Genomic DNA, 13,963 nt, shown 5'->3' on the forward strand with positions numbered 1-13,963 from the left:
GACAAAGGAAAGGTCGGGCAAATGAACCCAGAAATGGAACTGAAGTATCATAATCACAAGAGTGGTTTAAAAATAGTGATAGATACAAACGGCATCAAAAGACTGTCATTATGTGCTGAATTACGGTGCGCCACTGGCACCCGATTCAACAGATCAGAACTTCCCATTTTCTCCCATTGTTGAAATCTGAAACACTATATTCGCTAAGATCCACCACAGACAGACACTGAAGCAAGTGTCTAGCACCTGTGCACGATGCAGAGGCAATCTAGCGTCTGGGTTGATGGCTCCCTGGTTTTATCCACTTGTTTGTGATAAACTAAGCACTGCTTCTTGTAGGCACAGAAACTGAACAAGCCAGAGTTACTGCTCCCTCAGGGAGTGGGAAACGCACCATAGCAACATTAACAGAATGTGTAAGGACCAGCAGTCAGGAGGACCTCTCAGAGGTGGGCATCTCTAAAGTGACTCCTGAGTCAGGGAGGATGAGGGACTGGTCACATGGAGGGGACTGTGCTCACCAAGGCCAGTCAGTCAGTCAGTCAGGCAGGCAGACACACAGACAGATAGGAGTGGCTTGTATCACACAAGCTCAGTACAGCCGGGGGACAGATCCTAAGAGCTGAGTGAAGCTAGAAAGGGAGGCAGGTTCCAGAAAGAACACATGGAAAAATCTGCAAAAGCACAGGCAGGCTTGCAGGCATGACTGCCGGGTCAGACCTCCTGCCTTCTTCATACCTGTTCTGTACATCTGCCATCAATGTGTACTTCTCCGGGGTGATGAGGGGTTGGGGTGGAACCCATGGTGGAGTGCTCACCTGGCACACACAAGACTGTGACCGATCCCCAGCATCACACACATGTGTGATGCCTAGACTGAATGGGGGTTTAGACTGGCAGGATAAGCTTGGTCCCACAGCTTGAAAACAGGAACATCTGCCAGCCTCGGGCAAGGCAGCACTGGATTCTGCTCCCTACCCTCAGGAACCTCCCTGCTGCCCAGGGCTTCTGATTCTGCCTCTGGCTTAGGTTAGCTGAGAATAATCACAATTAAACAGGTCATGGTGGGAGTCCCTCTGTAGTCTCCGAGTTCCTAATGGATGGAAGACCCACCATTTTGCAGATATGCAGAGGCCAGACAGAGCACTCGCTGTCAAGGGTCCCCATCTAACACAGCCCTTCAAGTTGAGGGAAGATCTTCAGCTTTGGTAAGAGGTCAACCTGGAAGTTGCAGAGGCTTATAGTTTCCAAAAGTACACTTTTTACTTTATTTTGAATTATGTGTATTTATGGGCTTCTGTGTGTGGGTATGTACATGTGAGTACAGGTGTCCATGGAGGTCCGAGGGCATCGGATCCCCTGGAACTGGAGTTACAGCAGTTGAGAGCCACCACATGGGGCCTAGGAATCCAACCTGGGTCCTCTGGAAAAGCATCCATTGATCTTAACCACTGAGCCATCTTTCCAGCCCTCTAGGAAGTTTTGGTGTTTTTTTTTGTTTCTTTGTTTGCCTTGTTTTGTGGTATATTGTTAAGATGAAGAAAATAGCATGTGAAAATGAGTAAGAGATTCCCACTGTTTGGAAGAATGATGCCTTTTCAAAGTTCTCATGGACACATTTTCAACACCCCCCCCCCGCCGCCCCCGCCCCAGTGAACCTGGAGAAGCTGCAGAGGAAGAGCCGTGCAGCCTTTGCTCTCCCCTCACTACAAACTTGGTCAGATGTGCAGACATGGGAGGGAAATGCAACCAGAGAGGGTGCAGTAAGGCAAATATTTTAAATTTCCTGGTAGCCACATTAAAAAGTAAAAACAAACAGGTGAGATTAATTTCATTAGTAGCTTATACTTAATTTAGCCAAAACATGTGACTGGTATAGAAGCAATTAAAGATACTTTCCACTTATTCATACAAATCTCTCACATATAGTGTGTGTTTTATGTGTGTATTGTATCTCAGGATTGGCTGTATTTCAAGGACCCTGAAGCTACCTGTAACTACTGTCTGCCATTCTGGACCGTAGTCCACACAGGGTAGGGGTTGAATATTTTACCAAACATCTCCTGTCCTTACACCCTGAAGCAGTGAGAACACGTGATTTTCTCAGGAAGAAACAGCTATCCCAGATTAGGGGGGGCTGCTACTGCTGGGAGATGTGAAAATTCTATTTGCTCTAGAAATCTTAGTATGAAAACTCAGTATAGACTGTTTACACACACAGATACACACATGTTTACACACACACACACACACACACACACACAATGTCCTCTGTGAAGCTCTCTCTGTCTACTAGTCTGTCAGCTCTCTGTGGGAAATGTCCACTGTGTGTGTGTGTGTCATTTTGTTCCTGTGGGCCTTAAAGTTCCCCATGTGAAACAAACAGTAGAGCAGAATCTAGATCCCACGCACGTCTGTGTGATACCTGGAGGACAGGCATCTCTCTGTCTCCTCGGTCCATTTTTGGCTATGTTTTATCAAAACTATTGTCTTGTATGAACAGCAGGGAAGGCTTGCCATATAAAGGCTGCTTAGCCAATGCAGGTTGGCAACAGCCGTGCAGGCAGGGAAGTGTGTAGCTCTGTTGTGAAGTCATAAGTCATCAGGGTTGAAAAGCTACAGGATGCGAGAGAGCAAACTGTTACATCATGAATCTTCACACAATTTCCCACAACTTCTAAAGTCACAAATTTTATGTGTTCTCAGTGGGACTAACTGAAGACGTAAAGCAACTTTGACTACTGTGATCCTATCGAAGACTGGGCTGTTAACTGGTTACAGGGTACTGGTTTAGGTGGCAGGTCTCCTAACTACTTGGTGTTATTTTTCATTTTAATAAAATTGTTGTCTATGATGGTGTTTATTTAAGTTTGGGGAAGATGGTTCTATGATAACAAATATTATCTCCTTGACTGCTGTTACAAAAACAAGTAAGAACAGGTTTACAATTTTTAAACTTTGTTTACTATTAGTGTGTAGGTGTGTATGGGCCACAGTGGGGTGTGTGTGTGTGTGTGTGTGTGTGTGTGTGGCCAGCAGTTAAATTGTAGGAGCTGGTTTTCTCTTTCTACCATGTGAATGCCAGGGATACAGATCCTCAGGCTTGGAGGTGAGGTCCCTAACATGCTGAGGCAGAGGTTTCTCTGTTTTTGTGTTTCCAGACTGTACTTGACTCCAGTCTGGAAACTGGCTATTTCTCGATGGGTTTTCAGTACCAAGGTGGTTTTCTTTCTGTGTTCTACCTGAGATCAGGCTTTTGTGATTGCAGAGTGCTCCTGGGGCCTCAGTAAACACCCAGGAACGGCACATACCCTGTGCACTCGTATTTATACCAATTTCATTTTATTCAATGTGGATATTCACATGATGGGCTTTGGAGGAACACACAACTTAGCTCCCTGCTAACAGCTAGAAAGACAGCATGAAAACCTTGAAGCTGCTTCAATTTCTTCAGATAGCAGGGAGGATTTCAAACTCACAGAAAGTAACTCATCTGTGAACTTCCACACTTGGGCCAAGTGTGACTTCAGAGACACTTTACCACAAACAATGCTGAGGACCTATGTTTGAGTTTCTGCCTGCCAGTCTCCTGTGCTTAGACCACTCACAAGGGGTGCTGAGCACAAAGTCACATGCAGGTTGGTTTGAGGGACCGTCATGACATACGAGAGAGAGTTTACCATGGTAAATTCTGATTGATCTTTACCAGTAGACTCAGTCCCTGTACAGGTAACTGTAGGTTAACTTGCAACAGAACAAGTCATACTGAGAGATGGTGCCTGAGTCCTCAGACATCTCTTACAGAGGAATCAAATTCAGTTTCAAGCACTGTGGTAATATATTGTGCACCCCAATATATTGTGTATCCTAATAAACTTATCTGGAGATCAGAGCACAGAACCAGCCACTAGATTAGATACAGAGGCCAGACAGTGGTAGCACATGCCTTTAATCCTATCACTCAGGAGGCAGAGATCCTTCTGGATCACTGTGAGTTCCAGGCCACACTGGGAACAGAGCCAGGCTTGGTGGCACACACCTTTAGTCCCAGCACTTGAGATCTCATGTTTTTGCTTGGGAAGGACACATGCCTGTAATCCCAGGAAGTGATGGCAGGAAGCAGAAACGTATATAAGGTGTGAGGACAGGAACTAGAGGCTTTTAGCAGCAGCTCAACTGAGACCCTCAGGGGTGAGGACTCAGAGGCTTTCAGTCTGAGGATTTGTAGAAACAGGATTGGCTGAGGAGTTGACAAGGTGAGGTTGGCTGTGGCTTGTTCTGTTCCTCTGATCTTTCCGCGTTCACCCCAGTATCTGGCTCCTGCTTTTTTTTTTTTTATAAGACCTTTTAAGATTCGTGTTACAAAGCACCCATGTCCCACAGCTCACAAGCACTGTAACTCTAGCCCCGTGGGATCCAGCACCCCCTCCCTTCCTTCTTTCTCCCTGCTCCCCCCACCATGTCCCCTTCCTATCTCTGTCTGTCTCTCTCTCACACATACACATAGTTAAAAAGTGAAAATGAATGTGTTTTTTATGTGTTTTAAATGTGTTTGCACAGTGTAGACTGACTGCACTTTAAAGTCTGTAACCACAGGGCTCCACCTCTTGCCACCGTTATCAAACATGCTCAACTTTGTGCCCCTTGTCAGCTTTCAGCAATGACTTTCAAGCCAGCTTCAGGTTGAGCCTCAGGTCTGTCACTGTTAGCTGTGACGCCTCACCAAGTCACTTGCTTGTGTGTTTTGGGTGGTACAAATACATGCACAGATACTGTGTCATGACTGAACGTAGAGAACTGGTTGCAAGCTCCACTGCGTGTTTCTTCCCACGCCTGAGCTCATGAAATCCCACCTGTGTCAGGCAGACTGCAAGGCGAGCCTGGCTCCTGGAGGCGGTCTGGGAGAGGGAATGCTGTGTAGCTGGGAATCAGAACATTTGAACAACTGGAACAATGTGTTTCACTTTCATTTCTGTTGCTGTGACAAACGTTCCCACCAAAAGGTTTATTTAGTTTACAATTCCAGGTGTCTTAGTGAGGTTTTCTATTGCTCTGTCAAAACACCGTGACCAAAAAGCAAGCTGGGGAGGAAAGGGTTTATTCAGTTTACACCTCTACATTGCTGTTCATCACTGAAGGAAACCAGGATAGGAACTCAAGATAGGAACAGGATAGCCAGGGCAGGAACCTGCAGACAGGAGCTGATGCAGAGGCCATGGAGAGGTGCTGCTTACTGGCTTGTTCACCCTGCCAGAACCCAGAACCCAGAACCACCAGCCCAGGTATGGCACTACCCACAAAGGGCTGGGCCCTTGCCCATCACTCACTAGTGAAGAAAATGTATTGGTGAAATTATTAAGGCCACTCCACGTAGTTAAAAGGGAGGCTTATTTTGTGGGGTAACTCACAAGTGAAGGGATAGGAAACAGGGTCTGGGAAAGGTGTAGCTCAGTCAGGCGGTGTTCTCTGGACAACCCTGCTTGGTCTACCTCCAGCGTCCAGGGTCCAGGAACCAAAAGCACCCGCGTATCTGCATCTCGGGTCTTCAGGGTCCTCTCTCAGCCCTGACTTGTAGGCGTGACGGTTACTGAAGCCTCAATGGGGGTTGGAACTTCCAGATCAAAGCTGAAATGGCTACCCACTACAAAAATGCCTTACAGCTGGATTTCATGGAGGCTCTTCTCAGATGAGGCTCCCTCCTTCCAGATAACTCTAGCTTGTGTCAAGTTGACATAAGAGCAGCCAGCACAGCAGGCAACAGTCATCATCTCAGGGAAGTCAAGCAGGAACATTAGCAGTTGGCCACATGCTTCCATAGTTGAGAGCAAAGACAGAACCAACACCCTGTTGCGTGCTTATTACTCAGCTACCTTTCTCTATTCTTCTGTAGTCTAGGACTCAGCCCATGGAACGGTACTTCCTGCTTTGTGGGAATGTCTTCCCTCATTAATTAATAATGAAGACAATCTTTCACAGACATGACTGAAAGCCAAAATCATCTAGCCAATTACTCATTATGACTCTCTTCTCAGGTGATCCTAGGTTCCATCAGGTTGACAATCAAACTTGCAGCACTAAACATATGTATGTATGTATATATGTATGTATGTATGTATGTATGTATGTATGTATCATCTATCTATCTATCTGTCTGTCTGTCTATCTACTAATCTAATCTAATCTAATCTAATCTAATCTAATCTAATCTAATCTAAACTATTCTCTCTGTGTAAGTGTGTTAGTGTGCCAGAGGTCATCATCATGTGTCTTCCTCAATCTCCATCATAATTTTTGAGTCAGGGTCTCTCACTGCACCAGGAGCAAACTGACTCGGCTAGACTGGTTGGCCAGCAAAGTCCAGGGATCCTCTTGTCCCTTCCCCACTCCCAATACTGGAGTTACAGGTGAGTGCCATCAACCCAACCCAAACCAGTTCTTCATTGTGGGTGCTGAGGACAACTCAAGTCCTTATGCCTGAATGACAATCCGTCCACTGACTGAGGCATCTCCTTAGCCCTGCCTCATTTTTAAAACTAATGATTGCATTTCCTTCTCTTGAAAAGAAAAAAAAAACAAGTAAAGTTACTTCCATTTTAGGCCCTCAGAAACAGAATTTTGGTAAAATTTTATTTCAAGTTGGAATTGGAATTACTCCTTTTAGAAAAATAACAGTGTAGGACTTTTGAACTGTGCCCACACCTAATATCATGTGGTGAATCTCATCTACAAAACAGTATTACAGCTTTTAATGTCATCCATCACTCTATTTGATAATAAAAGAGAGCTATTTGAACAATTGGAAACGCTGCTGGCTCTAGGTCTACAATTCTATTTCATTCTTTTTTCGCACCAGGCTTCTGATCTACCCCTTATTGGTTTCAAATATGCCTTTTATATTTAGTGTATGTGGGGCAGGCTGGAGTTAGAATCTGACATACAAAACTATTGTTCCATAACATATTTATAGATCATTCCACCACATAACCATGTAGAAAGGTTTGCATATCATGTCCTAGGTCCAGTCTGACAGGGAATCCCAGCACTGAAGAGTGATCATTTATTAACTGTCTCATGGGTCAGGTACTTACCATGCACCATCTCCAAACTCCAAAGCACTGTGAGAACTTAAGTATTACCTAGTTAGTGATCAGGATGTCTGGTACCATGCTCCAGACCTAGAGTCAGTCATGTATCACGTAGTGAATTAAAGAAAGAAAGCTTGTATACAGAAAGACCTACTCACAGCCCACAGCTCTGTCCTTCACCATGTACATAGGGAGAAATGATTTTTCTAGTTAACTTCATCCTTAAAAATTAAGATCCTGGAGGGAAAAGGAGGGGGCTTGACTTGATCAAAACACATTATATGCACATATGAAATTTCTAATTAATAAAACATTGGGATACTGCCTAGCCCCTACCGAAATTGCACAGAGGTGGGGAAAACCATAATGTCCACTTCAAGCTTGGCTTGTGGTTGTATTTAATAATTATTAACTACAATAAAGACTATGAACAGTGACGCCAGAGTTTCAACATGGCCTCCTAAGGTTATGATTCTGATTACAAAGGCATAAATTTAAATGGAATCATGAAAATGAGATACTATCATTAGTCTCAATTACAATTAAAATCAAGTAAAAGCAGTTGTCAAACATTAAGCTTTAACAGACTGAGTTTAGAAATAGTATTTTTAAAGGGAATTTTATAAGCAAGAATCGAATTGCCTATTTTACATATGACAAGATCATTTTGTTATGTTTCTTAAAAGAATCTTAAGCATACTAGAGAATATTCTTTCCGTGATTTATCTGCATGGCACGGGACAAATCATTTCAGGGGCTTCCCCCCTCTGTAGCTGCTCACTCCGTGGCAATGAGTAGGTGTGTGGAATATATTCTAGAAGGAATACAGTTGATGTCTCCTCATCATGGCATGGAAGCAAGGAAAACCTTTCTGTGAGCCTCACTAGGTGATGTCTTCTTAAGAAGACAGTGTTCTGTGACCTGTGGCAGGCCCTCCTTTCCAGTGCACACCTCTCTGTATTTCCACTTTTCTTAAGGGCAACAGGAAAGTCCAAATCACACAAAGGCAGAACAATGTCCTAAATGTGATAACTGATGGAAAGAATGCTCATGACTTTACTATTACTAAAAACAATTAAATGCTTTAATTTAAAATCTTAAATACAGTTTAATAACTGTAAGGTTATTTAAGAGGTAAGGGAGAGACGGCTTAGACAGGAAAAGCTCTAGCTGTGTAAGCCTGATGTCTCAGGTCAGGTCCTGTATCCCACGAACCCACATTAGAAGCCAGATGCTGTGTTGTACATCTATATTCCCAGCGCTCCTGCAGTGAGATGCCAGGCAGAGACGAGAGACTCACTCTGAAGCTCCCAGGCCAGCTAGCCTGGAATGCTCAGGGCGCTGGCAGAAACAATCAGGTCCTGACTGAAGAAAGAGGAAGGCAAGAGCCGACTCCAGAAAGTAGTCCTGACTTCTACACGCATGCCAGTTTAGCTGTCTCTCTCCCCCCCCCCCTCCTCTCTCCCCCCCCCCCCCCCCCCCCCCCCCCCCCCCCCCCCCCCCCCCCCCCCCCCCCCCCCCCCCCCCCCCCCCCCCCCCCCCCCCCCCCCCCCCCCCTCCTCTCTCTCTCCTCTCTCCCTCTCTCTCCCTCTCTCTCCTCTCTCTCTCTCCTCTCTCCCTCTCCTCTCTCTCCCTCTCCTCTCTCTCCTCTCTCTCTCTCTCTCTCTCTCTCTCTCTCTCTCTCTCTCTCTCTCTCGCGCGCGCGCGCACAACACACACACACACACACACACACACACACACACACTCTTACTCACACAAACAAACATTTTTTTAAAAAAAACTATTAAGAGTCAAGGATTAAAAGCATATGTTTAGTGAGTATAGACTTCTAGGGTACTTGAGGTCACATTCTCCTTATGGTTTAGTTAGCAATGGGAGATATTCAAAGAAACTATTGTCAAATATGTTAAAAGTCTATTTAATTTAAGGAAATTTAAAGGGAAAACTGGAGGAAAATCCAAACCCATTTTAAATGGTGTTTCCTTACCAAACCTCTTTTAAAAACAGGCATTTTGTTAATGTTGATTAACATTCTTTTTATTATTCTTCCTCTTTAAAGTGAAATTTCAAGGCATATTAGATAATACAAAAGACAGCCAGTCAGCCGGGCAGTGGTGGTGCACGCCTTTAATCTCAGCACTCAGGAGGCAGAGGCAGGTGGATCTCTGTGAGTTCCAGGCCAGCCTGGGCTACCAAGTGAGTTCCAGGACAGAACCAAAGCTATAGAGAGAAGCCCTGTCTCAAAAACAAAACAAAACAAAAAACAAGAAGACAGCCAATCAGTGCTTATATAAGGTTGTCTGGTGGGGACAGAAGAGGAAGCCCACCCTGTGTTTCCACACAAAGGGAGAAACATCTATGTGTGGTTTCTGGTGTGTGTTCTTTCACCAGACATGACACAACAGACTTGCTTTCCTTCCAAGTACTTTTTAAAATGCAACAATTCTCCGACGTGTTCATAGCTCAGTAGAGGTTAATTTTCCCTGCTAAGATGCCTTTCTAAACTTGGGTCTCTTCCCTGCGGGTCACTACCATAAACTAGAACTCAGTCTGAGAAAGAAAATAGATCCCAGTGTCTGCTGTGCCAGAGTTCGAGGCCTGCTGAACTGAGTTCATAGTGAGGAACTATATTGTAAAAAAGTTAGAAATTTTATTAACAACAACAAAAAGAAATCTTTCAGGCTTTCATTTGATTTTTGCAGTAGTTTTACCACTTTATGGGTAATTCTCAAAGTACAGCTGATGATTGCTGGGTATGGAGGCAGAAACAGGCAAGACCTCTGTGAGTTAGAGGCCAGCCTGGGCTACAGAGCAAGTCCCAGGACAGCCAGGGCTGTTATGCAGAGAAACCCTGTCTCAACAAACGACACGCACATATAGAATACACATGTCTGGTGATTAAAAGGTGTGCAGACTGCCGAAATGGGAGTCGAGCACTGAATCTGAGATCTTTATGCCTTTTCATCAGTGGGAACAGACCAGAGTTCATGTGGCACCTAGCCAGAGAGGCAGATGAAGGACTTGGCCAGATTCTCCGTACCGTGGGAAGGATGGTGCACATGCCCCATCTCCAGTAACGGCTACAGCTCATTGGGTAATCTGCCTTTCTTTGTCTTCTTGGCACCGGAAACTTTGCTTTCCAACATTCCGAACCTTCCTTCCCTTTTGTGTCTGCATGAGCTCTCGTCTACCTTAGTTTTGACTACAGCTCAGTTCTCAGAGATGACGGCGAAATTAGACAAAGGTCAGTTATTTTAATATTTCCAAGGTGCACCATAAATATATTGAATTTTAAGTATCATTAATTGGTAATTACAGTAACTGAAACTCGCTAAATAAATCCTAATCAGATGTGTCATAAGCACATTTAATTAAAAAAAAAACAGAAAGAGAAGGTTATTAGAAGGATTTTAATTTAGTAGTGGTATTTCTATAAATATTTCACAGTTTCTTCCTTAAAAATTATTTCTATTGAGATTTTTTAGTTAAAATTTCTATAAAAGGGCTATTAATACCTTCCATTCCTATTAATTTTCCAGTTCATATTGTATAGTAACAGCAATATCGAATTGTGGAGTCTGTTTACTGGAGAAATGCTATGTTACGGCTACATTAAAAAAAAACATAATCCTGGCTGGAGAGATGGCACAGGAGGCAAAGTACTTGCTGTGCGTGTGTGAGAATCTTAGTTCAAATCCCTAGAACCCATGTAAAAGCCATGGGCAGCAGCACAGGTCTGCATCTCAGTGTTCATCGAGGAGACTGGAGTCGAGATGGGAGACTAAGATCAGGAAGGCCAGCTAGCCTGTGGCAAATAACTTAAAAGATACATCCTACAAACACACAAAGAAACACAGAAACATCACACACACGCACACACACACACACACACACACACACACATCCTACATACACACAAAGAAACACACACACATCCTACATGCACACAAAGAAACACACATACATACATACATTATACATACACAGAAACACAGGTAACAGAACACTCAACACAGACTACTTCTGTGCTGATTCTACAATTACATTGTTCAATCAGATCGGAATGGTAGATTTAAGTGTATTTTATAAATCTTGATACAGTTAATTAACAATACAAAGGAAATCAGGGGGTTGGGGATTTAGCTCAGGGGTAGAGTGCTTGCCTAGCAAGCACAAGGCCCTGGGTTTGGTCCTCAGCTCCGGAAAAAAAAAAAAAATAAATAAATAAATAAAAAAAAAAAAGGAAATCAGAAGTGTGATCTAGAAAGAACAGGAAGTTGTCTTTGCTCTTCTACATTTTTATTCCTTCAGGACAAATATTTAACATGTCCACAAATTAGCTGTTGTATAAATAGTTCCTATTTTATTGATAACCAATGCACACTGATGGAGTTCTGAAGAATGGAAAATCATTTTTAATAGGAAGGTGCATAAAGTGATCTTTTGTTGTTTCTCAAGTAACTTAAACATATGTGTACCCATTTTTATCTTCCTCTGTCTAAGACAGCAAAGCAAGGCCTTTAAGAGTTATTTTCTTTTGTTTATAGAAGAGGAAGCAGACAGTCAATTATTTGCTCAGTCTCAGAGTGGGTAGCACCGCTCCATGAAAACGACACTGGGATCTATGCTGGGATACCTTTATTATGCAGCTGTCTATTGGGGGAGCTCATGGTAAGGATTCAATGGCGGAGTAAAGTCCAAACACCGTTCCCTACAGTGTTTGGAAGTGGTTACTGTAAGGGCGTGTGAGTCTCTAAACCCTGATTCTTCCTGCAAAACAAGGCACTGGGAGAAAAGAGCAAAGAGGAGGTACATGCTGGCATCCTAGCACTCAGGAGGCAGAGGCCACTAGTGAGACCCTGTCCCCCTAAAAAAAATAACAAAAACAAAGTAAAACAAAACACAAGAGAAAGGAAGATACATTAGTCCCCTTTCTACAAACTCTATAGTTTTGATTTCACCAAAACAAATAAGTAAAAGTAAGCATTTATATAAAGCTTCTGAAAGTGTTAATATCTACTCCAGCCAATCCACTCTGATTTTGTTCTACATTTAAATTCTTTCAAGTTTTTGCAATATTTTCTGATTTTACTGTTACAAAACTAAAGAAAATATTTATTTTAGAAAGGTGTTGCACTGTTCAATGCCAGTGCTTTAGGGAGTTAAAGGCCCACTAAAGACAACCAAGACTCCTTTGAGACCTCAGATAGGGCTCTTCTACCTGGCAGGGGAAGATGCCTTGCTGAGTGATTGTCCTTCACCATCTGAGGCATGTGAGTTGCTGCCATTAATAACATGACATGTTCTTAAAGGCAAGGTTTTTGTAGCACAGTGTCAGAGTTCATGAATTCAATTTATTAAAGGGCTCCAAACAGGACCATTCTGGGACAGGACAGAACCCCTCGACATCACGTCAGCAGCTGTGAGCATCTCTGCTCTGCATTGGCTGCTCTCCTTTGTGATGGGGACTTGAAGAGAGGGAAGGAGATGGCACACACACCTACAGCCTTTTTATGGCAACTGCAGGTGGCCTTGAAGTCTCCTTTTGGAAAGGGAAGCTTTGCTTCCTGTTCTTGTTTCAGAGTAACTGAGTTAGGCAAGGCCGAGCTCTTAGAAAATGTATTTCACACAACTCTGCTTCTTTCTAAACAGCCCCTCTATCCTGGTGAAGAAGCCAGAAGGTCATTGGATAGAGGCACAAAGGAGTAATAGAAAAGAAACCATCAGTGTACATGCACTCTGAGTATCTCTTGGAGGGTAAAAGTTTGGGGAACTTGAACGATTAGCATTTTTTTCTTATTTTCTACAGAGATTTTTTTCTTCCTTTCCATATGATGGCTCCCTTGAGTGTGCTACAGTTGTCATTTAGGAGTGGTAACACTAGGAAGAAGAGCAGCAGTAGCCCCGACCCCAGCATCACTATCCTGGCTGGCCTGGCTTGCTCGTGCTGAGGGCCCAATACCTTTAACAGACTTTTGAGTTCTCCATGTAACTTCCTATGCCTCTTCCAGGTAGCCATGATGGCTGCTGACTTCCTGTTATTCAAGCTCACTGACTGCCAACTAGCTAATAGCTAACTGTGTTGTTGATTTTTAAACTCTAAAGAAAAATCAGCAGGAAAAGAATGAATTCTTTTTTTTTTTTTAAATATAGCTTTGCCCCTTTGCTTTTTTCTTTCTGAATGGCTTCATCCCTTTTTGGAGAATGAATTTCTGTAACCTCAATAGTTCTAAATCCTACTCCTGTACCTGAGGCTTAACTGGCAGCCTCCTCAAGTCTGTCAAAAATGGCCATCACTCCCTAGAACTATCCACCATTAAGTCCTGCCAATTTTCCCTTCTCACTCCTGAGCCAGGCTTCCGACTCAGCTGGGCTAATTCCACCTGCAGAAAGGTCCTTACTTCACATCATGCACTGTCCCTTCCCAGTTGTGCCCTCCTCTCCAAGGCCCCGCCCTCCACTGGACCTCACTTATGCAACATCAAGGAACAAAACCAACAATGTCACTGGTGTCCCTCCCCCACCAACTGTAAGTAACTCTATACAAAGCTGCTGTATTCAAGAGAAAAGTTGAGATTTCTCATTCCAATATTCAGGCTTTGGTCAGAGGGTCTTTGTTTAATATGCTCCTCCTCTTGGGTATGGGTCTACTTTAGTCAAGCAGGCTTTCATGGCACTGCGGGAGACCTAGAGGGTGTCCTCAGAGACAAGCTCTCAAGTCCTCGTCTATACCTTCTCCCTTCCAAGTTCACTCACTAACAAGCCCATCTTTCTGTCTCCCAGGCAGATTCTGTCGGGGCATTGACTTTCAGGAAATTCAGCAGTCCTCATTTTTAGGACTTAATTATTTTTAAGGTTATTAAATCATGCAAATT

Source organism: Peromyscus leucopus, chromosome 5 (genome assembly GCF_004664715.2).
Source record: "Peromyscus leucopus breed LL Stock chromosome 5, UCI_PerLeu_2.1, whole genome shotgun sequence".
NCBI classification, from domain to species: domain Eukaryota; kingdom Metazoa; phylum Chordata; class Mammalia; order Rodentia; family Cricetidae; genus Peromyscus; species Peromyscus leucopus.